Below are 27,264 nucleotides of genomic sequence, written 5' to 3'. Positions count from 1 at the left end.
TTCTCTCTCCTCTCTTCTCTATTCTCTCTCTCATTCTCTTCTCCTCTCTTTTCTTTCTCATTCTCTCTCTCCTCTCATTCTCCTCTCTCTCATTCTTTCTCTCCTCTCTCTTTCTCATTTTCTCTCTCTACATTCTCTCTCTACATTCTCTCCTTTCTCTCTACATTCTCTCTCTCATTCTCATTCTCTCTCATTCTCTCTCTCTCCCTCCCTCCCCTCCCTTCCGAGCGGAACAGATGGCGGCCGCGGTGCGTCCCATCATGCTCCGCGCGAGGCCGGCTCGGCTTCCGCGTGAGGGGAGAGAGAGAGAGAGAGCCGCCATGGGGCGGAGGAGGAAGGTTGGACGGCGGCTGATGTGAAGGGAGGAATAGAAGGGATTTGCCGCCGCCGCCGCCGCGCGCCGGGGAGCATGCCGCCTCAGTCCCGCTCCGGTCGGCGGCTGCTATTGCTGCTGAGCTTCTCGCTTTGCTGCTATGCTGCTGCTCGGGGTTTCCGCCAGCGACCCCGCGGCGGGCACGGGAGCCGCGATTCGGTGAGTCCCGAGGACAGAAGCCCGAGGAATCTTTCCCTCTCGGCTCGGGCTGTTTTGGTTCCCTGGGGGACGGCCGCAAACCGGGACGAGTCCTCGGCTGGATGCGACCGGGGTCTCCGGGAGGCTTCCTCCGGGATTGAAGCCCTCATCTGTTGGGGGGGTGCAGTGTAAGGGGAGGCGGTGAGGCAGTTTCTGTCGAGAAGCTGAATCGTTTCTAACGTCGGGGAAACGACTGAAGTGGCGGTTGTTTTGAGCAGGGGTCTCCAACCTTGGCCACTTTAAGACCTGTGGACTTCAACTCCAGAATTCCTCAGCCAGCTTTGCTGGTCTTAAAAGTGGCCAAGGTTGGAGAAGCTGGCTGAGGAATTCTGGGAGTTGCAGTCCACAGGTCTTAAAAGTGGCCAAGGTTGGAGAAGCTGGCTGAGGAATTCTGGGAGTTGCAGTCCACAGGTCTTAAAAGTGGCCAAGGTTGGAGAAGCTGGCTGAGGAATTTGGGAGTTGAAGTCCACAGGTCTTAAAGTGGCCAAGGTTGGAGAAGCTGGCTGAGGAATTCTGGGAGTTGAAGTCCACAGGTCTTAAAAGTGGCCAAGGTTGGAGAAGCTGGCTGAGGAATTCTGGGAGTTGAAGTCCACAGGTCTTAAAGTGGCCAAGGTTGGAGAAGCTGGCTGAGGAATTCTGGGAGTTGAAGTCCACAGGTCTTAAAAGTGGCCAAGGTTGGAGAAGCTGGCTGAGGAATTCTGGGAGTTGAAGTCCACAGGTCTTAAAAGTGGCCAAGGTTGGAGAAGCTGGCTGAGGAATTCTGGGAGTTGCAGTCCACAGGTCTTAAAAGTGGCCAAGGTTGGAGAAGCTGGCTGAGGAATTCTGGGAGTTGAAGTCCACAGGTCTTAAAGTGGCCAAGGTTGGAGAAGCTGGCTGAGGAATTCTGGGAGTTGAAGTCCACAGGTCTTAAAAGTGGCCAAGGTTGGAGAAGCTGGCTGAGGAATTCTGGGAGTTGAAGTCCACAGGTCTTAAAGTGGCCAAGGTTGGAGAAGCTGGCTGAGGAATTCTGGGAGTTGAAGTCCACAGGTCTTAAAAGTGGCCAAGGTTGGAGAAGCTGGCTGAGGAATTCTGGGAGTTGAAGTCCACAGGTCTTAAAGTGGCCAAGGTTGGAGAAGCTGGCTGAGGAATTCTGGGAGTTGAAGTCCACAGGTCTTAAAAGTGGCCAAGGTTGGAGAAGCTGGCTGAGGAATTCTGGGAGTTGAAGTCCACAGGTCTTAAAAGTGGCCAAGGTTGGAGAAGCTGGCTGAGGAATTCTGGGAGTTGAAGTCCACAGGTCTTAAAAGTGGCCAAGGTTGGAGAAGCTGGCTGAGGAATTCTGGGAGTTGAAGTCCACAGGTCTTAAAGTGGCCAAGGTTGGAGAAGCTGGCTGAGGAATTCTGGGAGTGAAGTCCACAGGTCTTAAAGTGGCCAAGGTTGGAGACCCCTGGTTTTGAGAGTCCTAACGGACGAACATCGGGGATCAGCCGGACGTTGCCTGGGAAGAGAGAACTTTTGGGGAACTTTTGAGGGGTCATTGGCCAGGGGGGGCTGCTGCTGTTGCTACTCCTAGTTGTAAACCGGTTGTAGGGAGTATGTAAGAAAAAAAGGAGGAAGACCTCCTTGCGTAGGAGGAGGATGAGTGCTGGAATTGCATTGCCTACAAAATCCAGCAGTTCCACATACAGGCATTCCTCGGCTTACGGCCCCAATCGAACCCAACATTTTGTTGTTAAATGAGTCTTTCCCCCATGTTATGACTTTACAAATAGAAATGGAGTAGAGATTGGGTAGAAATACAATTAGTCATTGATTTAGGATTACAGTTGAGCCCAAAAGCTTTACAGTATAATAACCACAGACATCAATCAAGAGTTTTCACTCGAGGTTGTATTATTATATGTCATTGTATTGTATTATTATTGTTTGTTATATTATTATCATCATCATCATCATCTTATTTCTGTAAGCCGCCCGGAGTCCTTCGGGATTGGGCAGCCTATAAATTTAATAAATAGAAATAGAAATAGAAATATTGAACAATACTGTACTGTATGGATAGGCGCAAAAGAGCTACAGATGCTCATGAAAGATCTTTTTAAAGATCTTAAATGTGTACTATTTTTTTCCTGGTACAAGAAACACTTGCTTGTAACTCTTAAGAAATATCTTTGGAATGGGGTGTGGAGTTTTGAGTTTCAGTTCCTGATTCTGTTACAATTTTCCAGTATAACCATTTATTTATGCTCCGTGTCATTTCCATAGAGCGCTGGAGAGGATATACCGTAATTATGGGCATATACATTTCATATTGGCACTTTCTCGTGAGTGAAATGAAACATTAAAAGGGGAACAATATTCCACTTAACAAAAGCTCAACATTTTCAGGGGCACGAGTGATGAACATGGTACAGTTTTCTAAAGTAAATCACAAAAATCCAAATTAGTGAGGCATGATTTATATAGTGCAGCTTCAATGAAAGATATGCTTGGATATGCTCCTTTTTAAGGAGTATCATGTTCCATTTAGCTATAAGCCAATACTTCACTCTATATTTGTTGTGCTTAAGCCTTCACGTTTTTTTCCCCCGCAGAGAGATTGGAGTCTGTTCTTTCAGACTATGATATTCTTTCAGTATCCAACATCCAACAACATTCAGTAAGACGAAGAGATCTCCAACCTCAATCCCATATAGAGAAGTTGTTAGTTTTTCAGCGTTACGTAGGTATGATTTTTTTTTTCCTAATTAAATGCAGAATCTGGGTGGATCAGCCTTGTTTATGTATTGCTACAATCAGGTATTATCTGGATTGAAGGGAACATTATGTCTATTAGGAATGAAAAGGAAATTATTTTAGGCTCCTTTATAATGTCATTGGCTTTCACCTACAAGGTAAATGTATTGGCAAGCCTGATACTTCATCAACTAAAGCTCAAATAATATGCAAGGCTTTAAATCTCTTTTAATAATGTATTGATGTATGTTCTTAAACATTTATCCCAGGTTTGAAAATTGAAAAACAGTTTATGCTCAAACTGTTAGTAAATATTCTTTTTTTAAAAAAAATTATTATTTATTTTCAAAACAAACATACAACTCCTCCTTCTTTACATATTGTAGAAAGTGTATCAGCTGGTTACAAAAGGCTTTTGTGCATCTCTTCCACCGTCATCAAATATGATTCATATCAATTCAAATATCTTAACTCAAGCATTTACTATATTAACATCATCATACCTCCACTTTTATTTGACTACAGTTATTTAAACATCCTTCATCCTTAAATATACCAAGATTCAATACATAACCACATGCTGGCATTTCATGTACTTGAGAGACTGCCTGCTGCCAATTACCTCCCACAGACCCATTAGATCTCACAGGGTTGGCCTCCTCCGGGTGCCATCTACCAGCCAATGCCACCTGGCTATTACCCGGGGAGGGCCTTCTCTGTGGCAGCTCCGGCCCTCTGGAATGAACTCCCCGCAGGGATTCGGACCCTCACCTCTCTCCAGGCCTTCTGAAAAGCCGTCAAAACCTGGCTTTGCCGGCAGGCCTGGGGGTGATGAGTTCCCTCCCCTCTCGACATGTATGGCTGTGCGACTGTTGTTTACTTTTATTATTTGTATTTTGTCTTTTTATGTTCCCCTTTTTCCCCCTTGAATTGTTTGCCGCCCTGAGTCCTCCCGGAGAAGAGCGGCATACAAATAATAAAATTCTATTCTATTCTATTCTATTTGTAAAATCCTCCATTAACATTAAGTCCTCATATCCTGTTTTAGCTAAACATCCATAATATTTAATACCAATCTTTTCTAATCCTTCATGTATATAATTTATTATCATTATCCTTTGTTTATTTAGTAAATATTAGTAAATATTCTTGATGCTGTTTGTCATCAATTCCATAGAGCCGTGATTGTGAAACCTATGGCATGCATGCCGGAAGTAGCATGTAGACCAAGCTGGTCTTTGCACGTACGAAAGCACCGGAAACCATAAGAGCAGCTTCCCGACATGCATGTCCATGGCAGGAAGTGAGCTTCCAGTTTCCAGCCCACACCCGCACGTCAGCCAGCTGGTCTTAACACACGCGTGCCAGAAACTGGAAGACAGGTGACCAGCGCATACATGCTCGCCGGAAACTGGAAGCTCAGCTTCTCGGCGTGTGCATGCACACACCGGGAAGCTGCTCTTCGGTTTCTGGTGCTCCTGCGTGTGTGTGCTGGAGAGCTGCTCTTCTGTTTTCCAGTGCTCCTGAGCGTGCCCTCTCCCGTTTTGGCACTCGGTGCCAAAAGGGGTGCCAACACTGCCATAGTATGCAACAATTCCTAATATTTTGTGCATTAAAAAAAAAAATCAACTGTTTTAGATATATCTGAAATTAATTTTTTGCAGGCATTTTGAGTATATTTAACGTCAACAGCAGACCATTTTTCAAAAAACTTCCAAGCCCTTATTCTTGATGGCCGAGGCAATGAAAGAGAGTATCATGTACAATGGCAGGAATTTTTCACAGGCCATATTGTTGGTAAGTGCGTACAAGTAAGTTGCTTGTTTGCTAGCATTGTTGTTCAGTTGCTAAGATGTGTCCAACTCTTCGCAGCCCCATGGACCACACCAGGCTCCCGTGTGCTCCACTATTTCCCGGAGTTTGCCCAAATTCACGCTCCTTGTGGCAATGACGTTATGCAAACATCTCATCCAATTACCTCCACTAGACCGATTAGATCCCACAGATTAGGCCTCCTCCGAATTCCATCCGCCGGCCAGTGTCGACTGGCGACTACCCGGAGGAGAGCCTTCTCTGTGGCTGCTCCGACCCTCTGGAAGGAGCTCCCCGTGGAGATTCGAACCCTCACCACCCTCCAGGCCTTCCGCAAAGCCCTTAAAACCTGGCTGTTCCGACAGGCCTGGGGCTAAAGAGCTGTTGCCCCCGTCTCGAATTGGTATGACTGTTGTGTTTTAATTATGCATTGCTTCTTTTATGTCGTTTAAATTCTTGTTTGTATCCCCCTTCCCTGGTTGAGTTGTGAGACGCCCTGAGTCCCCTTCGGGGGGAAAAGGGCGGCATATAAATAAAATCAACATTCAACATTCATCCTCTGTAGTCTCCTTCTCCCTTTGCCTTCAATCTTTCTCAGCATCAGGGTGTTTTCCAGTGAGTCCTCTCTTCTCATGAGGTGGCCAAAGTATTTGAGCTTCAACTGCAGGATCTGCAGCCCTTCCAAAGAATACCCAGGGTTGATTTCCTTTAGGATTAGTAGTATATGAAAAATATTGGATTTTTTTTAAAAAATGGACAAACTGTCATGCTGGAATACCATAAACAACTTTCTGTTTTGAGAAAATTAATCTCAGAATACGAGGAACTGCTATTAGAACAGCCAAACCGTACTACAGATTTTACATACTACAGATTTATCATTTGGAGGTTTGTCAAACTGAGCAGAATCCTAGCTAGAGGATCACCCGAACCCGTGAGAAACCCCCAGCAGCTCGGCCCTGGAGCATGTCCTTGATATAGTCAGTCAATATACCCCAAAGATTTTCCTTGAATCTCATGAGATAACCCCAAATTCATAATATGTAATTTTTTTTTGCAAATGGGTGCTGACATGTTGCAATCGAATATGTTTGGCTTTAAATAACTCGTGTAGGATATGTGTTATGTTTCAGTATAAAGTAACTTGCTGAACTAAATTAATAGATCCATTTTCCCCCTTATATTCAGGTCAGAGTAATTCCAAAGTGATCGCTCACATAGGTGAAGATGATTTCACAGTGAGGATCAACACAGATGATGAAGAGGAATATAATGTTGAGGTATATCTCATTGCAAAAATCTACACGTGGACAAATAATTGCTTAACTTTCTTTTAATAGATTGCAATATTAAATTTTGATACAACTAGTTTTATCAAGAAGTAGCCTGAATGGAAAATTATGCATATAGGTAAAATTCTTCCTGGCTTTGGAATATGATGCTTATGCAAAATCTAAAAAAAACAAAAACACATTATACCATTCTGGTTTTCTCTCTTGCTGTAACTATTCATCTGCTATAGGATCAGTCTTGCTAATTTTCGGCCCCCGTGGCCTTCTGCAGCACTCCGCCGGCTGAAAACGGGCCACAAGGGTGCTGTGCGCAGTCCCCCGCGTCCCACTTTGGCTCGCAGAATCATTGTGGTGATTGTGGTGACAGGTCCTTTGATATTTCCAGGCCAGTTCTGCAGGCCAGATCTAAGCATCTCGCGGGCCGGATCCAGCCCACAGACTTTGAATTTGACACCCCTGGCTTAGAAAATTTGTTTAAAAACGGCCATAAATTTGTTTTAACCTGCAAGCTACCTGGAAAAGGGGACATATGATCCAGATCCAAAGTTTTGATTGACAGCCCCTCCCTGATGCCTGTGGTCACATGACTGAACTTCAGGTTCTTTCCAACATTCATGATTGCTTGTAGCGTCCTGTGCTCACGTGGCTGCATTTCAAGCCAGTTTTGCTGAGAACCGCAAATACTTTCAGTTCACTTCGTGACCTCAATGCTCACTTAGTGACCACTGCTGCAAAAAAACTAGAAAAAAAGCTATAGCACTTAAACTTATATATTAACTCCATGGTGTGCTACAACACTTTCTGAACGGTTTACAAATGCCACCATATTGCCCCCAACAATCTGACTCCTCACTTTGCTGACCTGAAGAATGGAAAGCTAAGTCAGCCTTGAGCCAGTCAAGATCAAACTCCTGGCTGTGGACAGAATTTGCTTGCAGTACTGCATTGTAACCACTGCGCCACCATGGGTGTTTAAAATGGTTTTACGACTGCTGTAATTAACAGCCATAATGGGCAGCCTCCATTATGGTCATAACTTGAGGACTATCCGTTTTCCAGTTAGCAACCTTTTTGAGCATCTTCTATATTTAAGGTCCAGTCAATTTTTTATCCATAGTTCCATGTAATAACTTCCTTTCTCTCATTGTAATCTCAGTGTTTTTCAAATATTTTGCAAAACAGTCTAAGAAACGGTTTCCTCGGTTCTTATAATTGCACCTGTGCCATTTTATTTTTTGCCTTTGTGAACTTTGCCCAGAAAAACAAATTATAGTTTGTTTAGGTTTGGATAAAGCATAAAAGTGTAGTTAGTGTAAAACTGAAGTGATAAGTTAACAAATTTCTCGTAAAGTGGATGTTGGAATGAGTAGGAATAGTATATGGCCTAAATCCTGGCTCAGTACTAATAGTAATTCTAAAATATAATGAAATTATGTTGAAACTCATCAAGGTTCACATCGAATGGAGCTATTTATTTTAAAATGTAGCATTATTTTTAAATTCATGATTTTGGCAATCTTTTAAAGAGAATGGATAGGGTATTAGCTATCTTAACTAGTAGATAATTTTACCTCATGTGAAAAAAACTCCAATCTATTGTATACTTACAAAGCTCCATAAGGTGTTTGGAACAGAATTAGATATACATCACAATCATAAATAATTATTTGAAGAATATTAAGGTTTAGCGTATTTAGTTCTTCAGACTTCTGAACTGACAATTTTTGAAGTTGCTCCACTTAAGCTGAATTTACTTAAAATGTGTTCTGTTGAACTTAGTGTAGCTTATTTTGAGCAGACCTAAAAAAGATTTCTGTGATACTATTTTTCTATTCTAGCCCTTATGGAGATTTCTCAACAACACAGAAGATGGAAGGCTTTTGATATATAAATCTGAAGATATTAAGGATATCTCACGATTGCAATCCCCAAAATATGTGGTTATGTCAAACTAGAAGAAGAGAGTCTTTGGGGAGGAGGGCTCAAGGATAATCATGTAACTAAAGGTAAGCATCCAATTATTTGCAGTATCTTTTCAAAATTATGTAAGATTCTTCTGTAACAGCATAGGGAGTACAGGTGGTTCCACCACAAAACCGCAGACAACAAAATCGCGGTCGATGAAAGCGCGTATGTGACGTCATCACAGCGCGACGAAAAAGATCGAAAATGTAAAAATAAAGCGAAAACCTTACCCTAACCCCCCCAAACCTAACCCTAAACCTAACCCTTAACCTAACCCTAAACCTAACCCTTAACGTAACAAAAAACCTAACGCTAACCCTTAACCTAACGCTAAACGTAACACTAACGCTCTAACCCTAACCCTTAACCTAACCCTAACGCTTAACCTAACCCTGACCTTTATGTGAATCGGCTTGCTGTAATTTAATTTTTATTTCATTTTCGATCTTTTTCATCGCGTTGTGATGACGTCACATACGCGATTTCGTCGACCGCGCTTTTGTGGAACGCGCTTTTGACGGGTCACGAGTACAGGTAATCCTCAAGTTACAACCATTTGTTCACCAACTGTTCAAAATTACAATAGGGGTAAAGAATGGACTTATAGCCCATGTCCTTGTTATGGTTATTGCAGCATGCCCATCACCATCTGATCAAAATTTGGGTGCTTGGCAGCCCCCTTGCCCTCACCACCTCAGAGGCCATTGTTTCTTACCCATGGCTAAAGTTGTGCTGCCTTTATGGAGAGATTTACGAAGATGGCGCAACTTAGCCGTGTGTCAAAAATGGAGAAGCTAGTGAAAAAGGTTGAAAAGGAAGCAGCAATGTGAGGTGATGACCTTCTGCTTCAGTCAGTGGCTGGACACAAGAGGTTGAAAGGCTGGTGCGGGGAGCTGGAGAGAAGGGAGCTGAGTGAGTTTTATGGTTCCGGAATCACTTGCCATCCCACAAAAGTAAGTGAGTTGGAAGTAGTCCATTATCTTACTGGGAATCCGGGCTACAGGCTATAGCCCGGGATACTTAGATAAGATAACCTTTATTCTCACTTTTTTCTGTGAACACACTGGCACACATTAAAAATGAAACTCTGATGACCACTTTCAAAATAAAATGTGTACGTATGTATAAGTGTGTGGTATCAGGGTGGGTTCCTGCCAGTTCTAAGCTCTTCTATAGAAGGAGTTCTACAAATCTACTGTGCCATTTAGAACTGGTTCCAGCTCCCTCCCCCCGCCCGTCCGCACATCATCAAGATGAAGAGCAAGTGGAGGAATTCTGGGAGTTGAAGTCCACAAGTCTTAAAAGTGTCACGTTTGAACACCCCTGAGGGGTTTTTTTTCTAAAGGGTTAGGGGTGCGAGGGTCTTGTAACTTGACAGCTTTAAGACTTGCACACTTCATTGCCAGAGTTCCTGAGCCAACATGACTGGAGAGGAATTCTGGGAGTTGAAATCCACAAGTCTTAAAGGTGTCACGTTTGAACACCCCTGAGGGTTTTTTTTTCTAAAGGGTTAGGGGTGCAAGGGTCTTGTAACTTGACAGCTTTAAGACTTGCGTGCTTCAAACGTCAGCATTTCTGAGCCAACATTTTGGTTGCTAAGCAAGAGTGTTGTTAAGTGCGTTTTACCACATTTTACAAGTTGGCCATGCCCACCCAGTCACATGGCTGACAAGTCACTCCCAACCAGTCACATGGCTGGCAAGCCACTCCCCAAAGCAGGCCCCACCCACAGAAGAGGTTTTACAATTTTTTGAAACCCACCACTGGTGTGTATATGTGTGTGTATCTATACCTATACATATGCTATACAGACACATTAATCACAGACCATTTAGAATACATGGTGGAAAAAAGTCTTGAGAGAGTTAACAAGGCTGATACTATATAGTATAAAGCAGTGGTGAAATTCAATTTTTTTTACTACCAGTTCTGTGGGCGTGACGGGGAAGGATACTGCAAAATCCCCATTCCCACCCACTCTGGGGCCAGCCAGAGGTGGTATTTGCCGGTTCTCCGAACTACTCAAAATTTCCACTGCCAGTTCTCCAGAACCTGCTGAATTCCTGCTTCTGTGCTTTCCTTACTGTATGGGATTGGGGGGGGGGGGAGGGGGAGGAGAGAGAAAAACACTTTTAAAATAATCGCTCTTTTCACAGTCTCATTCTCTGCATAAGTCACCCAATTATGACCGTGGAAATAAAATTGAAGGAAGTTGTCTTGTAAGCCCACTTGATTCTTTAAAAATGGGGTTTAACAAATGTGGGATTAACAATGAATAAATAACCGTAAGCAATTTCTGCAATTCCCTAAGTTTTTCTGTTTTACTTGCGCTGAACAGACAGATAATGTTATGATTAACTGTTCCCATGTTATGGAAATTCTTGATACAATAGCTGTAAATACGTTACCTGATGATATTCCAATTATCATGATAGAAAATGTTCCTCGGAGGAGAAGAGCTATTCCAGACCCCTTGAAAAATACTTGCAAGATGTTAGTGGTGGCAGATCATCGTTTCTTTAAGAATATGGGCCGTGGGGAAGAAAGTACTACCATTAATTACTTAGTAAGTGGAATTATCTGCTGTCAGTTGGCTGATAAAGTATGCCCAATTATTTTGCTACCTTTAAGATTTGGCGAGATTGAGTAAGAGGGTATAACTAAATATTTAAGTAGTATTCAGTAGATATGATTAAGGATGTACATTTGAAAAATGCTTGGAATAGACAGTATTAGCATACAGATAGTCCCTAACTTACAACAGTTCATTTAGCGACCATTCGAAGTTACAACAAAGCTACAAAGTTACACTGAAGAATGTGACTTACGACTGCTTTTCACACTTGCGACCGTGGCAGCATCCCCATGGTCCCATTATCAGAGTTCAGATCCTTGGCAACTGACTCATATTTTCAGCATTCAAGGGTCATGTGATCTACTTTTGCGACCTTCTGGGGAAGCCAGATTCACTTAACAACCCTGTTACTAACTTAAGAACTACAGCGATTCACTTAACAACTGTGGCAAGAAAAGGTCGTAAAATGGGGCAAGATTAACTTAACTGCCTCACTTAACAACATAAATTTTGGGCACAATTGTGGTCAAAGAACCTGTAAGTTTATTGTAAATGGCACAATCTCACCTGTTTGTGAGTTCGTGCCAATTACGTTCTTTAGTCCAACGTACCTCCATTTTTATGGAGAAAATGGGTTCCACCACAAAACCGTGTTCGACTAAAGCGCGCTCGACGAAACCGCGTACCTGACGTCATCACAGCGTGATGAAAAAAGCACGCTGTGAGCGCTAAAGCTAAAATTAACACCTAAACCTAACCCCCGAAACCTAACCCGAAACCTAACCCTAACCTAACCCGAAACCTAACCCTTAACCTAATGCTAACCCTAACGCTAACCCTTAACCTAACCCTAAACCTAACCCTTAACCTGATGCTAAACCTAACGCTAACCCTTCACCTAACCCTAAACCTAACCCTAATGCTTAACCTAACCCTAAACCTAACCCTAACCCTTAACCTAACCCTAAACCTAACCCTTACCTTAACGTGAATCGGCTTGCTTTCAAAGCGCTTTTTAAAGCGCCCTTTTTCTCCGCGGTCGCTGTTGTCGCCCTGTTGATGATGTCAGCGACTCGCTTTAATCGGGCGCGCTTTAGTGGACCGCGGTTTTGTCGTGCCATGGAAAAATGACGAGGAGGAACAGTATTATTATTTTATTTATTTCACAGTTTTTAAATACTACTGATGGCAGCAACCATACTAATACTCCTGCCTCTTTTTCCCACCACAGCAATGAGTCCCATCATCCCGGCGATTTTTATAAGGGAGGCCTAGGATTCATAAAGTCTCTTGGTTTTGGGCCAACACCTTCATCATGACACCAAACTGGGCTTTCATATATGAATGCTGCTTTGAAATCCTGCTTGATTAGTGTTGTTGTTGTGTTGTTGTTATTATATTTATATGCTGCCCTTTTCCCCCGAAGGGGACTCAGGGCGGCTCACAACTCAAACCAGGGAAGGGGGATACAAACAAAAATTAAAACGACACAAACAATACATAATTTAAAACACACAACAGTCATACCATTCGAGGGGGGGGGGGCAACAGCTCTTTAGCCCCAGGCCTGTCGGAACAGCCAGGTTTTAAGGGCTTTGCGGAAGGCCTGGAGGGTGGTGAGGGTTCGAATCTCCACGGGGAGTTCGTTCCAGAGGGTCGGAGCAGCCACAGAGAAGGCTCTCTCGGGTAGTCGCCAGTCGACACTGGCCGGCGGATGGAATTCGGAGGAGGCCTAATCTGTGGGATCTAATCGGTCTAGTGGAGGTAATTGGCATACAATTGTAATTGTAATACAAATTCAATGATTTAAATAAGTAGAATGCTATTATTCCCTTCTCATGCACAGCAGAACGTGCATTTATGTATAAACAGCCCACAGTGTTAGGTTCTAATGACATGGGTTGACTGGAACCCCTTGTTTTCCGTTCTGCACTTAGATTGAATTAATAGACAGAGTGGATGACATCTATCGCAATACCTCGTGGGACAACGCCCAGTTCAAAGGATATGGCATACAGATAGAGCAGGTATTAAAACACCTCCCAGAAGAAACGGGAACATTTTTTCTGGACACCAGAGTGCATTCAATTCCATATTTTATTCTATAATTTAACTGTACTGTGTGATACACGTAAACCATGCGATGAATAATGATGATCCTGAAGGTTATTTCTTTCTTGTTCTCCTTCCCCTTTTTCTTTCTAATAGAAATGCAGATAGAGGAAGTAGCCAGGTAGTAACTTAACACAACAAGAAGAGAGGCAGCCACAGGCATTATTAATGAGGAAAAACTTTCTTGGTATATACTTTAAAAAAAAACCATTGGTGCTTCTACTTACTTTAAAAACCTATTCAAAACTTTCCTAAACTTTAAATGTACATGTTAAGTTATTAAAGAAAAGCATTAGTTGTTTTAAAAAATACACAGCATAAACAATAAGAGAGTAAGAGTAAGCATAAATTACTTCCCTACAATAAATTAGAAAAATTAAAATTAGAGCTTGCCATGTGAAGAGGACGTTCTACCTCTGCTGTAATATCTCCCCAAAATTCAACAATGTTTGTTTTATCATGTTTTTCCAAATCTTCATATTTAGTGGAGACAAAGCCATGTGAGAGGATATTACAACAGAGCTGTGAGTATTTCAGACAGAAAAAAAAATTGGCTACAGCAGTAATCATGAAGGGAAAACTCATTACAGTTGTCTTTGCTAATACGTCCACCCTCTCTTGCTTAAATTGGGAAACTCTAGCCAGGAAAAACTTTTCTCTTTTGGTATCCTGTTCTAATTTAGTTAGAGTTTTAATTTTGGAACTTCTTGTTGTTTATAGCGCTGTCTATATTTGTGTGAAATAATGAGTGCATTTGCCTCAGTGAATTATGCTGTTTCATATTAAAAGTTCTGCATCAAATACATTTCTTTTTAGTAATAAAGATGGTAAAGAGCAGGGTTACTAATCCATGTTTTCATTGCGAGGAGAAATCCTGACCAGATATTCAATATTTGATACGTAAAAAAAACAATTGTTTCCCCTTATAAAATAATAAAGGTAGCATATGCCTGGCAATATCCTGATTATTTCCTTGCCACTGTTACTCCCAAGAATGTTTTCTCTCTAAAATCAGTCTTACTGGATATAGTTGCAAATTCTATTCAACCTTCTAAAAGTATTTATTTACCAAGTTTAGAATTAAGGAGATTAAGCTACTATTAAGCTACTGAAATTTAAAAGCTTGATCTGGGCTTGCTATGCTGAATTTGTTTGGATTTATTTTACCCAAGAAACAGAAATATGTTTTCTTTCACCAGATGAATTATTTTAGAAACTTTCTGTTTGAGTGAAAGCTTGCGGGGGGGGAAAAAGTAACATACCGTATTTTTCAGAGTATAAGACGCACCACGGTTTTGAAGAGGCAAATTAAAAAAAATTTGTTTACACTCTGCAAACCTCTCAAAAACGGCCCGCTTTTTGTGAAAATGGGCCTGGTTTTTTTTTTTAAAAAGGGGCATGGATAGCCTTTAGGAGGCTTGTAGAGTGCTCCTGGGGGATGACCCCCCCCCCAAATGAGCAAAAAACAGCCTGTTTTTTGCTCATTTCTGCCCTCCCCAGCCCCAGGAGCTCTCTGAAGGGGGCAGGGTTTCGGGAGGGGAAAAATGCTGTATTCAGTGTATAAGATGCACCCAGATTTTCAGTCTCTTTTTTGAGGGCAAAAGGTGCACCTTATACTCCGAAAAATACGGTAATTTTAAGAATATGAATTGCTATGAGCCTTTGCTAATGAATAATTGTATTTTCTCGTTACTAAAAAGCTGAAGCACTATTTTGAACCCCTTTTCTGTTTTTACAACGCTTCTAAATATTTTATTTCTGTTTAATAAAGATTATTGTTCATAGTGAGCCAGAGGATGTACTTCCTAAACAAAAACACTATAACATGGCCAAAAGTCAGCCTGATGAAGAGAAGGATGCCTGGGAAGTCAAGCAGCTGCTAGAGGTAGGTTTTTGTGTGAGCGCGTGCATTTTAAATGATAAATTTAGGTATAAATAATTTCTTTCTTGACTCACTTAAGATTGGGCGGGGGGATCTCCAAATTGCAACATATTTTAAGGAAGTTGATAACTGAATAGTTCAGGAATAAATATATAACATTGCATCATAAAAACATTTTTTTAAAACAAAGGAAATAGCTTTAAAAATATGGCTCATGATTTAAAGTAAACTAAAGGCTTATCTAAGCTCTCAGAAGGGACGCGGTGGCTAAGACACTGAGCCTGTCGATCAGAAAGATCGGCAGTTCAGTGGTTCAAATCCCTAGGGTGATAACAGAGTGAGCTTCCCTTACTTGACTCAGCTTCTGCCAACCTAGCAGTTCGAAAGCATGTAAAAATACAAGTAGAAAAATAGGGGCCACCTTTGGTGGGAAGGTAACAGCGTTCCATGCACCTTCGGTGTTTAGTCATGCTGGCCATGAGATGTCTTGGGACAGTGCCAGCTCTTCGGCTTTGAAACAGAGATGAGCACCGCCCCCTAGGGTCGGGAACGACTAGCACATATGTGCAAGGGGAACCTTTATCTTAGCCTAAACACAGGACTGTGGCAGAAATGTTGATGCAGCGTGCTTTATCAAGTATATCAACTATTTTTCAATCCTCATTATGCAGAATTTCTATTAGGGGGTGTTTCCTTCCTTTCTGGAACGCTTCACTATGTGATCCTGAGTAAATTATGACAGAAAAACAATATCAGGCAAAATATTAAGAGCCGAGGTGGCGCAGTGGTTAGAGTGCAGCACTGCAGGCCACTTCAGCTGACTGTTAGCTGCAGTTCGGCGGTTCTAATCTCACCGGCTCAGGTTGACTCAGCCTTCCATCCTTCCGAGGTGGGTGAAATGAGGACCCAGACTGGGGGGCGATATGCTGACTCTGTAAACCGCTTAGAGAGGGCTGAAAGCCCTATGAAGCGGTATATAAGTCTAACTGCTATTGCTAACTGTCTTGGGCAGGGAAAATGGATCAGAGAAAGTGTTGTTTGGTGATGCTAGAAGTGGAATCTCTTATTTATTGTTCTCCTTTCCTAATTTATTGAACAAGCATCTCTAAACTAAAAAGTGTTTTGTTTTATTTGTCTCCCCCCCCAAGCAATTTAGTTATGACATAGCTGAAAAAGCAGCTACAGTGTGCCTTGCTCATCTACATACCAAGATTTTGATATGGGTACCCTCGGATTAGCTTAGGCATCTCAAAAACCAAACAGTCATGGTGGCATCTGTCCAAAAGGTAAATCTCTTTCTACTTTGTGTTTGTTTTTTCTTGTAAGAAATGAATGTAAATGTCTGAAGGAAAAAAAAGTATGTATCTATAGGTCCCCAACAAAACAGTTAAGTTTTGCTGGGGACCTATAGCAGAGGAACATTTGAAATGTTTGAGGCTGTGTTCTGGCACTTGCACAAAATCCCTGCCTGGAGATGGACTTGCTTGTTTACAAAGTGACTGTCATGGGAAACATAAACTCATCCACAAGCATTGCTTTATTTGAATGCTACCTGCTATCTCAATTTCTTATTGCCCCTGCTTAATTTTTTCCGGAAGATGTGTCCAAACATGCACTAGATTATATTTCCCATCATTTTCATTTTTCAGGTTTACGGGCCAAAAGGCATTATTGGGAATAAAATGTATGGTAAAAGGTAGTGAGTTATTTTCTAGCATTAACTTCATGCAAGTTCAGGCAGGACAGAAACACGTGTCAAAAGGCTTTCTGTTAAAAGTCTCAAAGCTGAAAAGAGACTTGAACTTTCCAGAATATCTAGTTTCTTCAGATTTAATAGGTATTAAGCATTAACTCCTAAAACACCGTCAACGAAGAGTGGCATGTTTGCAAGCTAGGAACCCTCCAGTGTACATTCGTTCCCTTCCCTGGTGAGAAAGCACAATTGAGGAAGCATCAGTCAAAGAGATTTATCAAGATGTGTTCCTAAAATTGTGAATCCACAATGGTCTAGCAGTGTCGGATGAATCTTGATATTATCTTCTCTTTCCTAGCTTATTCTAATTCGATACCAGGAAAAGCTGTCTATCTTAACAGTGGCTTAACCAGCACAAAGAACTATGGCAAAACGATCCTTACCAAGGTATTGCAAATTATGGATACCATTTTAAGGAAATCAGTAATAATGTTTTTCTGTGCTAATTTTCTGTTGATGCTTGCTGTTGAAGATGATCTTTCCTACCAACTATGGTGACCGAGCTGCTAAACTGGGGAAAAGGGGTCGGGCTGACTTAACTGTGGTCAAAACCCTTCTGAGCATTTGGAACCAGGTCCCCTTTCTTCTAATTTGCACATTTTTGCCCAATTTGGTGCTTAAAATCTTAATTGTGATTATATTCACTGTCAATTACATTTTGTTGGATCAGAGTATAACAATTAAGTACCGTTTTTTAGGAGTATAAGATGCACCGGGGTATAAGATGCACCGGAGTGTAAAACGCACCAAGGTTTTCAAGAGGCAATTGTGAGGGACTAGTGGAGTAAAATCCGCAGGGACTTGTTTTCTTTTGGGTCTAGGATGCCTACAGTTTCCCACTCAACACTACGAGTCTGTCCATGTCTTCTGAGAATAAGGAATGTATTCTGACTGATACCCGTGTTTTCCCCGAAAATAAGACAGGGTCTTATTTTCTTTTGACTGCCGAAATAAGCACTTGGCCTTATTTTCAGGGAGGTCTTATTAGTTTTGAGCTGCAGGAGGTGGTGAGCATAATCACCTCATGGCTGCTGCTGTGTTGCAATATTTTCAGGGAGGGCTTATTTTAGCGCATGCACCCAAAAGCCCGACTGGGCTTATTATCCAGGGAGGTCTTATTTTCGGGAAAACAAGGTAGTTGGTTTTCATGGATTGCACTCTGCTAGTCTTCCGCCTGCCTGTCTTGCATAGTGACTGTTATAAAGGACTTTGTAGTGTCCTACAATGATGCCAGATGGTTGTAATAATCTGCTGATCATTTGTGAGATATTTTGATACATTGCTGTGTTCTTTTCATAGCTTGTGGGTTATGCTGTAGTGTCTCGACTGGTCAGGCACTTTTTGCTAAAGTTGCATGGGTATCCATTTTATGGGGAGTTTTTGTATGGGGGGGGCTGCTTCTTTTTTCTGGGGTTCAGGATTGCCGCAGTGTGTTTGTACTTGTCTGAATAATGTTCTCACCCAGCTCCTCTTGTGTGAGGTTGGATTGTTACTTGGTTCATGGAGAACTTGGTTGGTGTGGGTTAGTTAGATCTTGAGATTTGAGATTGAGATTTGAGATTTAGTTTATTTGTATGCCGCCCTTCTCCGGGAGAGACTCAGGGCGGCGAACAACTCAGAAGGGGGAAAGGGGACATAAACACAATACACATAATTAAAATAAACAAGAATCATACAGCCATACAAGTCGAGAGGGGAGGGGAACTCATCAACCCCAGGCCTGCCGGCACAGCCAGGTTTTGACGGCTTTCCGGAAGGCCTGGAGAGAGGTGAGGGTCCGAATCTCCGCGGGGAGTTCATTCCAAAGGGCCGGAGCTGCTACAGAGAAGGCCCTCCCCCGGGTGGTAGCCAGGTGGCATTGGCTGGTGGACGGAACCCGGAGGAGGCCGACCCTGTGTGATCTAACGGGTCTATGGGGAGGTAATTGGCAGCAGGCGGTCTCTCAAGTACCCAGGTCCAATACCATGAAGATCTGCATTTCTAATTTGCTGTTGTTTCCTTTGCTGATGAGGATAGCCAGGAAAAGCCGTGTGTTGTTGTTTGCTTCCCTTGTGAATTTGTAGTCATTGGAAAATGCTGTTGTTCGGTACATGTATCTTCTCTAGTTCATTTTTTAATGTGACAAATAAATGTGGGAGTGCTGTACATTTCTAGACCTTGCATTACAGTCTGAGCAGTGAGTCATCAGAGTGGTGATCCCACGGGTGTTCCTCCTCTGATTTTTCCATTCAACAGAAATGAGGTAATGAGGCTTACGATTCTAGATATTTCCGTATTTGCATCTTCTTCTATTTTTAGGTCTTTAACTCTCTGTAGTGAGGGGTTGATGGAATATTCGCTACCCTCTGTGAGATGTACAAGCTTGTTCTAGGGGTTTTTTGGCTATGTTGTAGTTGACCTCTTTAGTAATGATAGAGCTAGATGAAGAGGTGTTGTGGCTCGGCAGAGTCTTTGGAGCTGCTATCAGACTCTGACAGCGAGGGGCCCTATGAGTCAGGCCTGGAGGAGGCGGAGGGCCCTGGACAGGGTTCTGACTCCGAGCAGGGTTCAGAGAGACTAGTTAGTCCCCAGGTAATGACTGAGCCTTGGATCAGTGAGAGAGGCTGACACAGAAACCTCCTGTGAGTTGTTTCGGGATGCATGCAGGAGAAGGGCTGACCGACCAATTGAGGACTCACAGGAGATGATAACGAGCAGCTGTTGCTCGTTAGGATCTCCTCCTGTGGATAAAAGACTGATGGTGCCACGCCCCGGTTGCAGAAGTCAACGTTCCGTTTCTGTGCTAGTCATCGTTCTCCGTTCATGTGTAACCATCGAGAAAAGCACTTGGATAAGTGACTTGATTGATATAATCCTGTTTTCCATTGAGAAAAGCACTTGGATAAGTGACTTGATTTATATAATCCTGTTTCGTAGCAGTTTATGAGTTAGGACTTTTGCCAGAGCATTTATCTGTGTTTATTTTGGGCTCGCAGCCAGCAAGAGCCGGGACTGATAAAAACATTCCTTTGAACGTTTTGTTTGGCCTTCGTTTCTGAACGGACAAGGTGGGGGTCAGAACAAAGAGGTATGCTGGGCTTATGTATTTTGGGTGTCCACAGAATCATGGCAGAACAGGTCCACAGTTTTCATCTTCCACTGTTTTTTTTTTTAACAATTTGACCTTTCTTGATTAGGTCATGATGGGTTCTCTTGATCACATTGTCCAGTTTCTATTATTAGGTTGATATTTACTGGAATGTAGATTTCTTTGTCCCCGAGTAATTCTTTGGATTTTTAATGACCTAATCAAGAAAGGCAACAACCATGTTGTCAGCAGTGGGTTTCACATTTTGTTACCACTGGTTTAACACGGGCCCGCTTCCACGCATGGGCTTTGATCGCGTGTGTGCCTTACATGCACATACCCGGCCTCAAAAACGTGCCTAAATAGGACAGCATAGAGCTGGCACAAGGTGGGCGAGCCCACCCATGATTTGCTACGGGTTCAGGGGAACCGGTCCGAATTGGCTGAACACCACCTCTGCCTGTTGTCTGCTGAGAGGATAGTCCTTGTTTAGTCCTTCTTTAGGTTTTTAAGGTTTTTATGTTTTCTGCTTGAGTTGGTTATGCTTTCTGTTGCACCGACGTGTGGTATAATTGCTTGTCTTAAGGGGTTTTTTGGATCTCTGTGACACGTTCTGTGTTTCGTGTTCTGTCCCCTCTCCTTCACTCGTTCAAAGACGACAGGCAGACAGACTTAAAAGGAAATAACTTTATCAGTCCTCGGCTCAGACTGGCTGCGAGCCCAAAATAAACATAAATAAAGTCTCTGGCAAGAAGATAACAGAATGCAGAAACAAAACTCTTACAGCACCAAGTTTTCAAGAAGCAAAATCACTTATCCAAGTGTCTCACAAACTCAAACAGGATTGGAACTGAATTCTCCATAAACGAATGACGAACGTTGACTTCTGCAACCAGGGCGTGACACCATCCGTCCTTTTATCTCCAAAAGACGACACTAACGAACCCCAGCTGCATTGTTAATCTTGCATCCCGACTCAACTCACAGCAAACATCTGCTGAGTCACAACAATTTCGTAGGGTGCTTCTAAGGCTGCAAGGGATTCTAACTGATTAGCATTATCCATTTACAGTACAGATACCTCTTTGCTTCTGGGGTTTAACTTTGAAGAGTTTAGTTTGTTGATTCCTTGGTGCTCTCTGAGCTTGGTTTTGCTTGCAAGCGTTTCATTACACAACTAGGTAACATCATCATTTTGTTTCCATTGAACAGGAAGCTGACTTAGTTACTACTCATGAGTTGGGACATAATTTTGGAGCAGAGCACGATCCTGATAGCATGCCACAATGCGCTCCCACCGAAGATCAAGGAGGAAAATACGTTATGTACCCTATTGCTGTCAGCGGGGACCATGAAAACAACAAGGTGTTTGGGTTTTTTTTTAATCTCCACGTTGTTCCATGTATAAATCATGTCTCCTTATGGGGGGAAAGATCTTTTAAATTTTATACTTCAGTTTAATTTACCATTGCAAATATTTATTTATTTATTTGTTTGTTTGTTAAATTTCTAGGCCGCCCAATCCCGGAGGCTTACATAGAGAGAGAAAAGAAAAGCAAAATAAAAGAATAATTTAAAATTCCCGACACGCATACATTTCTAATCGGGGCTGGACCTTAACAATAAGGTCAACAGCCCCAGGCCTGCCAGAACAGCCAGGTTTTAACAGCTTTTCTGAAGGCCATGAGAGTGGGCAAGGTCCGGACCTCTGGGGGTAGCTGGTTCCACAGAGTATTCCACAATATTACAGTGTTTCATTGCATTTTTTAAAATACGGACTGGTTTGAAAAAGGGTATCAAAAGAAAGCAATAGCAATAGCAACAGCAATAGCAGTTAGACTCATATACCGCTTCATAGGGCTTTCAGCCCTCTCTAAGCGGTTTACAGAGTCAGCATTGCCCCCAACAACAATCAGGGTCCTCATTTCACCCACCTCGGAAGGATGGAAGGCTGAGTCAACCCTGACCGGTGAGATTTGAACGCGAACTGCAGAACTGCAGTCAGCTGAAGTAGCCTGCAGTGCTGCATTTAACCACTGCGCCACCTTGGAAAGGAAAGAAGGGAAAATGTAAAATCGGGAATAAAGCAATAGAAATCAAGATGGATGCTAGAAATACCTACTCTGGTTCTGAACTGTAACAAGAGATCCTGAGTTAATGGATCTAATTGATTATGTAATGAGTGGGGGGGCTGTGGGTTAATTTTTATACCAAAGTTTGCAACTACCCACATTTTGCAAATTTACAGCATTTTACAGCTATTGTTTTCCACGCTTTCCTGTAACGTTTTTAGATGTTTTCGAACTGCAGCAAGGCATCCATTCTTCAGACCATACAGACTAAAGCCCCAGAATGCTTCAAAGAACGGACCAACAAAGTGTGTGGCAATTCCAGGGTGGACGAAGGGGAGGAATGTGATCCTGGCCTCTTGCACCTTCAGAGCGATCCGTGTTGCACATCCGACTGCAAGCTCAAGCCAGGCGCAAAATGCAGGTGAGGCAGTAGCAAACTGAATAAAAAAAGCAATTGGCTACCGAAGGAACAAAAAGGAAGGTGGTGGGGTGTGTGTGTGTCTTGTGTCACTTGAGTCTTTGTTTTCCTATATTAAAGTCAACAAACGCCAGTTCTTCGAACAGGAGTTGCAATTCCAGAAAATATTCTCCCATTTATGCGCACCAATTCTTTGCATGGCAGTAGAACCCCACTGAGAAAATTAGTACACATGGGAGGGGGCTTAAAATGTGGGGTGAGTTGGAACCTGGTCGAGGTTCGAGGTTCATTTTATTTATATGCCGCCCTATTCCCAGCGGGACTCAGGGCGGCGCACAAACCCAAGGGAGGGGAAGGGAAACGGAAACACAAAAACTACAACAAAAAGTACAGGGAATTTAAAACAACCAACAGCCACACGATTCGAGAGGGGAAGGGAACTCATCGATCCCAGGCCTGCCGACACAGCCAGGTTTTAACGGCTTTTCGGAAGGCCTGGAGAGAGGTGAGGGTCCGAATCTCTGCGGGGAGCTCGTTCCAAAGGGCCGGAGCTGCTACAGAGAAGGCCCTCCCCCTCCCCCGGTTAGTGGCCAGATGACATTGGCTAGTAGACGGAACCCGGAGGAGGCCTAATCTGTGTGATCTAATGGGTCTTTGGGAGGTAATTGGCAGCAGGCGGTCTCTCAAGTACCCAGGTCCAATACCATGAACGGCTTTATAAGTGACGACTAGCACCTTGAAGCGTATCCGGAGACCAATCGGTAACCAGTCTTCCCCATTCAGACTCCCGTAGCCTCCGGGCACTGAGGAAGCACCTCAACAGCACTGCTTGTTGTCCCTAAAGTAGACATCTATAGTGTCAGCAATACACTTAGGGTCGGGATGGCTAACCTGTGGCACACGGAGCCATTTTGTCAGGGCACGCGAGGCGCTGCCCTGTCAGCTGGCCAGTGCGCATGCGCACGCTGGCCAGCTGACTTCACCCTTTTTTAAAGCCATTTTTTTGCCCTCCCCAGGCTCCAGAGGTTTTATAGGAGCCTGGAAGGGCAAAAAGAGCCTCCCCCACCACCCGAGGCCCTCCGGAGGCTTCATGAACTTCCTAAGCCCCGGAACGCAAAAAAAACGGCCCTATGGGCAAACCGGAAGTTAGGGAATGGACTTCTAGTTTTCCCGGAGGGTCGTTTTGCGCTCTGGAGGCTTCAGGGACCTTCAGGAGGCTTCCTTGAAGCCTCCGGAGCAGTCAAAACGACCCTCCGAGCAAACCGGAAGTCACTTTGATGTGACAAGCGTCATTTTGACTGCTCCGGAGGCTTCAGTGAAGCTGCCTGAAGGTCTCTGAAGCCTCCGGGGGGTAGGGGAGACTGTTTTTGCGCTCCCCAGGCTCCTATAAAGCCTCTGGAGCTTGGGGAGGGCGAAAAAAGCATGCAAAAAATGGAGGGTCACGCCTGTAGTGCGTGCATGCACACTAAGGGGGAGGGTGTTGCGCATTGCATTATGGGTGCGGCACGCCAGCACAGCCCCCCCCCCTGCGTTCCCCACTTATGGCACGCAAGCCAAAAAAGGTTCGCCATCGCTGACTTGGGGCATCTAATGCCATGCCAGTGAATAATGTTACCCATTGGCTTCATATACAAATGGTAAAAAGGAACAGGGAATGAACAGAGCTGCAAAAGAGCCATGGGGAAAGTAGGAGGCAGGATGGAAATTGCCTAGTGCCGTTTCTGTTTTGTTTTGTTTTTAAAAAAGATTGTTTTTAAAAGTATACAATCTTTGGGGAATGATGAGGGAAGTGGAAAGTTGGAGGGGGGCGAAAGAAAGGGTGTATGGAGAGTGGAAGAGGTATTGGGTTTGTATTTTGGGGGTATTGTTGACAGGAATGGCTGTGTTTATTGTTTAATGTTATATGGCTCCGGTTATGCACAGTAATATGTGACTGTACGAAAATGAAAATGGAAAATAAAAACACATTTACACGGCAAAAGTATACAATCTTTGTGGCATTTGTTGCCTTTGCTATTTCTTGGAGTTTTTATCAATTTAGACATTTTGTTATTTGTGCCCATCTGCTTAGTGACCGAAACAGCCCCTGCTGTAAGGGATGCGAATTCGAAAGCGCAGATAAGAAGTGCCAGGAAGCTATCAACGCAACCTGCAAAGGGGAATCCTATTGCACAGGTAAGTCCGTTGTTTTCCTACCTTTCGTCCTAAACTATTTTTTTTTTTTAAATTTCAGTTTTTCAATAATAACATCCTGTATATTTTGGAGTGGTGCGGTGGGCTAGAGGGTTCCACCACAAAACCGCGGTAGACTAAAGCGCGTGTGACTAAAGCGCGGTGACAAAACCGCACCGTCAAAACCGCGCGACAACAGTGCGCCGACAGAAGCGCGCTGTAACATAACCCTAAAAATAACCCTAAACCTAACCCTAAACCTAACGCTAAACCTACCCTAAACCAACCTAACCTAACCCTAAACCTTACCTTAAGTTAAATTGCGCTTCTGTCGGCGCGCTGTTGTCGGCGCGCTGTTGTGGGCGCGCTTTTGACATCGCGGTTTTAGCGCCGCGGTGTTGTCGGCGCGCTTTTGACATTCGCGGTTATGTCGTGCCACGGGGCTAGAGGAGGAGCTCTCACCTCAAGAGTCTGTAGTTTAATCCTAGGATGGTGTGGTTAAGGAATAGTTTATAAGGATTACGGTAGTTTAAATAAGGCCAGGGATGTACAAATCTCAGGGGAAATGGTATTTCAGGGGGGAAGGTGCCCTGATAGAGAACTTCCTCACCTCCTGGCTCTTACCTGTGTAATTCAGTGGTGGTCAACCTGCCCTACCGCCCACTAGTGGGCGTTCCAGCTTTCATGGTGGGCGGGAGGGGTTTGCTGTAACTCTGCTTTATAAATTTTATAAAGTAAAGTTACTTCCCTACTTTATAAATCACCATTACTGTGGAACCGGTGGGCGGTTAGAAATTTTTACTACTAACAGAGATACGCGGTAGGTATAAGAAGGTTGACTACCCCTGGTATAATTGATAGGACTGGGAGCATGCCAACTTTGTCAGACAATGTCGGCTGGATAACAATTATAAGGGTTAGGGTACAGACAATCCGGCTTCATACCATGAAGAGCATTTATAAGTAATTACCAGAACCTTGAATTGCAGCTGGAAGTCTACTGGCAAGCATTGTAGTTCCTGGAGCAAAAATGTCACACAGGCAGGTCATGGCATGCCCATAACTGCCTAGGCTGCTACCTTCTAGACCAGCTACAGCTTCCAAGAGGCTTTCAGGGAAGTGTAGTGCGCACTGTTGTAATCACAAGTTAACCAACGCATGAGTGAGTGGGAGGTGCAGTGTTCCAGTGGTTCTCCTTTTACTTTAGGATAGGTCCAGTCCAGTGGTGGGTTTCAAAAATTGTTTGAACCTACTCTGTGGGTGTGGCCTCCTTTGTGGGAGTGGCTTGCTGCCCATGTGACCGGATGGGAGTGGCTTGCTGCCCATGTGACCGGATATGAAGATGCCGACGACACTTGTCAGAACCACCTTAAATTACCTCCACACAGCACTGGCATGCATAAGAATATGATGTAAACTTGTTTTTTCAAAAGGCATCTTTGGTTTGCGTTAAAACAACTTCAACACACAATGTTCTGATTGCACCACAAACGCAGTAGTCATCCTTACCTTTCCCAGAGGCACTGAGTTTTATAAATAGGAGCATGATAGTGTAGAATAATCATATCCAAGGACCAGTGGTGGGTTTCAAAAAAATTTGGAACCTCTTCTGTAGGTGTGGCCTGCTTTCCGGGTCCACTGGTGGAACCTCTTCTAACCGGTTCGGTAGATTTGACGAACCGGTTCTACCAAATAGGTGCGAACTGGTAGGAACCCACCTCTGGTCCAGTCAATGATGACGGGGGGGGGGAGTGAAATTGAGCCAGAGATGCCTCCTATGGGACACTTCAGAACGTTTATCCCTCATTAAATGTCTACATGAAGCCACTTGGTGTGGTCATCTGTTGGCTTGGCATTCAGTATCATCAGCACATTGCCTTCTGAGGTAGGATTTTGGAGAGGGATACTGAGCAATGCAGACTGCCTAGGCATGGATATAATTGCAGCTGATCCATTTGTAGATTCACACCAGCGCTTATTAAGATTCTGGAATGAAAGCAGCTTTAGTATAAAGTTTTTGTTCCGATCAGTGATTTAGGAGCACTTGATCCCTGAGATCCTTCATCTCGTTCTCCGATGTTTTCTTATTAAAATAGTTTCACCAAAATCAGATGAACAAGGGGAAGGAGAAAATGCTAATCGTGAGGTTTGTTTGTCCTGTACAAACAAAGATTGTGCAGTAGCATCTTACGAAGAAACTTTTTAATAGTTATAAAAAAATATAAAGCAAAAGAAAGTTTCCCCTCGGGTTCTTCAGAGAGTAACAGAGCTAAACAAATGTTGGTCTGCTTAGACTTTTCAGTTATTTTGGTGGAAAAGAGAGAATTTAATCTGGTGGTAAACAAGTGATGAAAAAGTGTGCAAAACTCAGCCTATAACGTCATTTACAATTCAGGGGTCTCCAACCTTGGCAACTTTAAGACTTGTGGACTACAACACCCAGAGTTCCTCAGCCAGCAAAGCTGGCTGAGGAACTCTGAGAGTTGTAGTCCACAAGTCTTAAAGTTGCTAAGGTGGGGGGGCCCTGGTTTACATTATACTTTCATTTGGAAGTTCTTTACTTCGGCTTCTTCTTTTAGTAATATGGTAGGAAGTTTCCGAGATAAACCTCAAACTCAATCCATTTTCACTCCCTAGATTGCAGTGATGGCCAATCTTTTTGACACTAAGGGCCCAAACTAGAAGGCGTGTGCGCGCACCGGAAACCTGAAGACCAGCTGGGCGGTGCGCATGCGTGCCGGTCACCTTGTCTTCTGGTTTCTGGCACGCATGCGCATGCGAAGACCAGCTGGCACACGCACACCAGGGAGATGGTCTTCCGGTTTCAGGTGCTCCTGCACGCTCAAAAGACCAGCGGCGCG

General features: G+C 43.5%; 1 pseudogene; it reads left to right on the top strand.

The window, feature by feature from the left end:
* The first annotated feature begins 236 nt into the window (after nt 1-236).
* Nucleotides 237-24,513, top strand: LOC116505635 (annotated as a pseudogene).
* Nucleotides 24,514-27,264: the final 2,751 nt, after the last annotated feature.

This window comes from Thamnophis elegans, chromosome 3 (genome assembly GCF_009769535.1).
Source record: "Thamnophis elegans isolate rThaEle1 chromosome 3, rThaEle1.pri, whole genome shotgun sequence".
Taxonomy (NCBI): Eukaryota; Metazoa; Chordata; class Lepidosauria; order Squamata; family Colubridae; genus Thamnophis; species Thamnophis elegans.
Note: the sequence above shows the minus strand (reverse complement) of the source record. Positions and strands in the feature narration are given on the sequence as shown.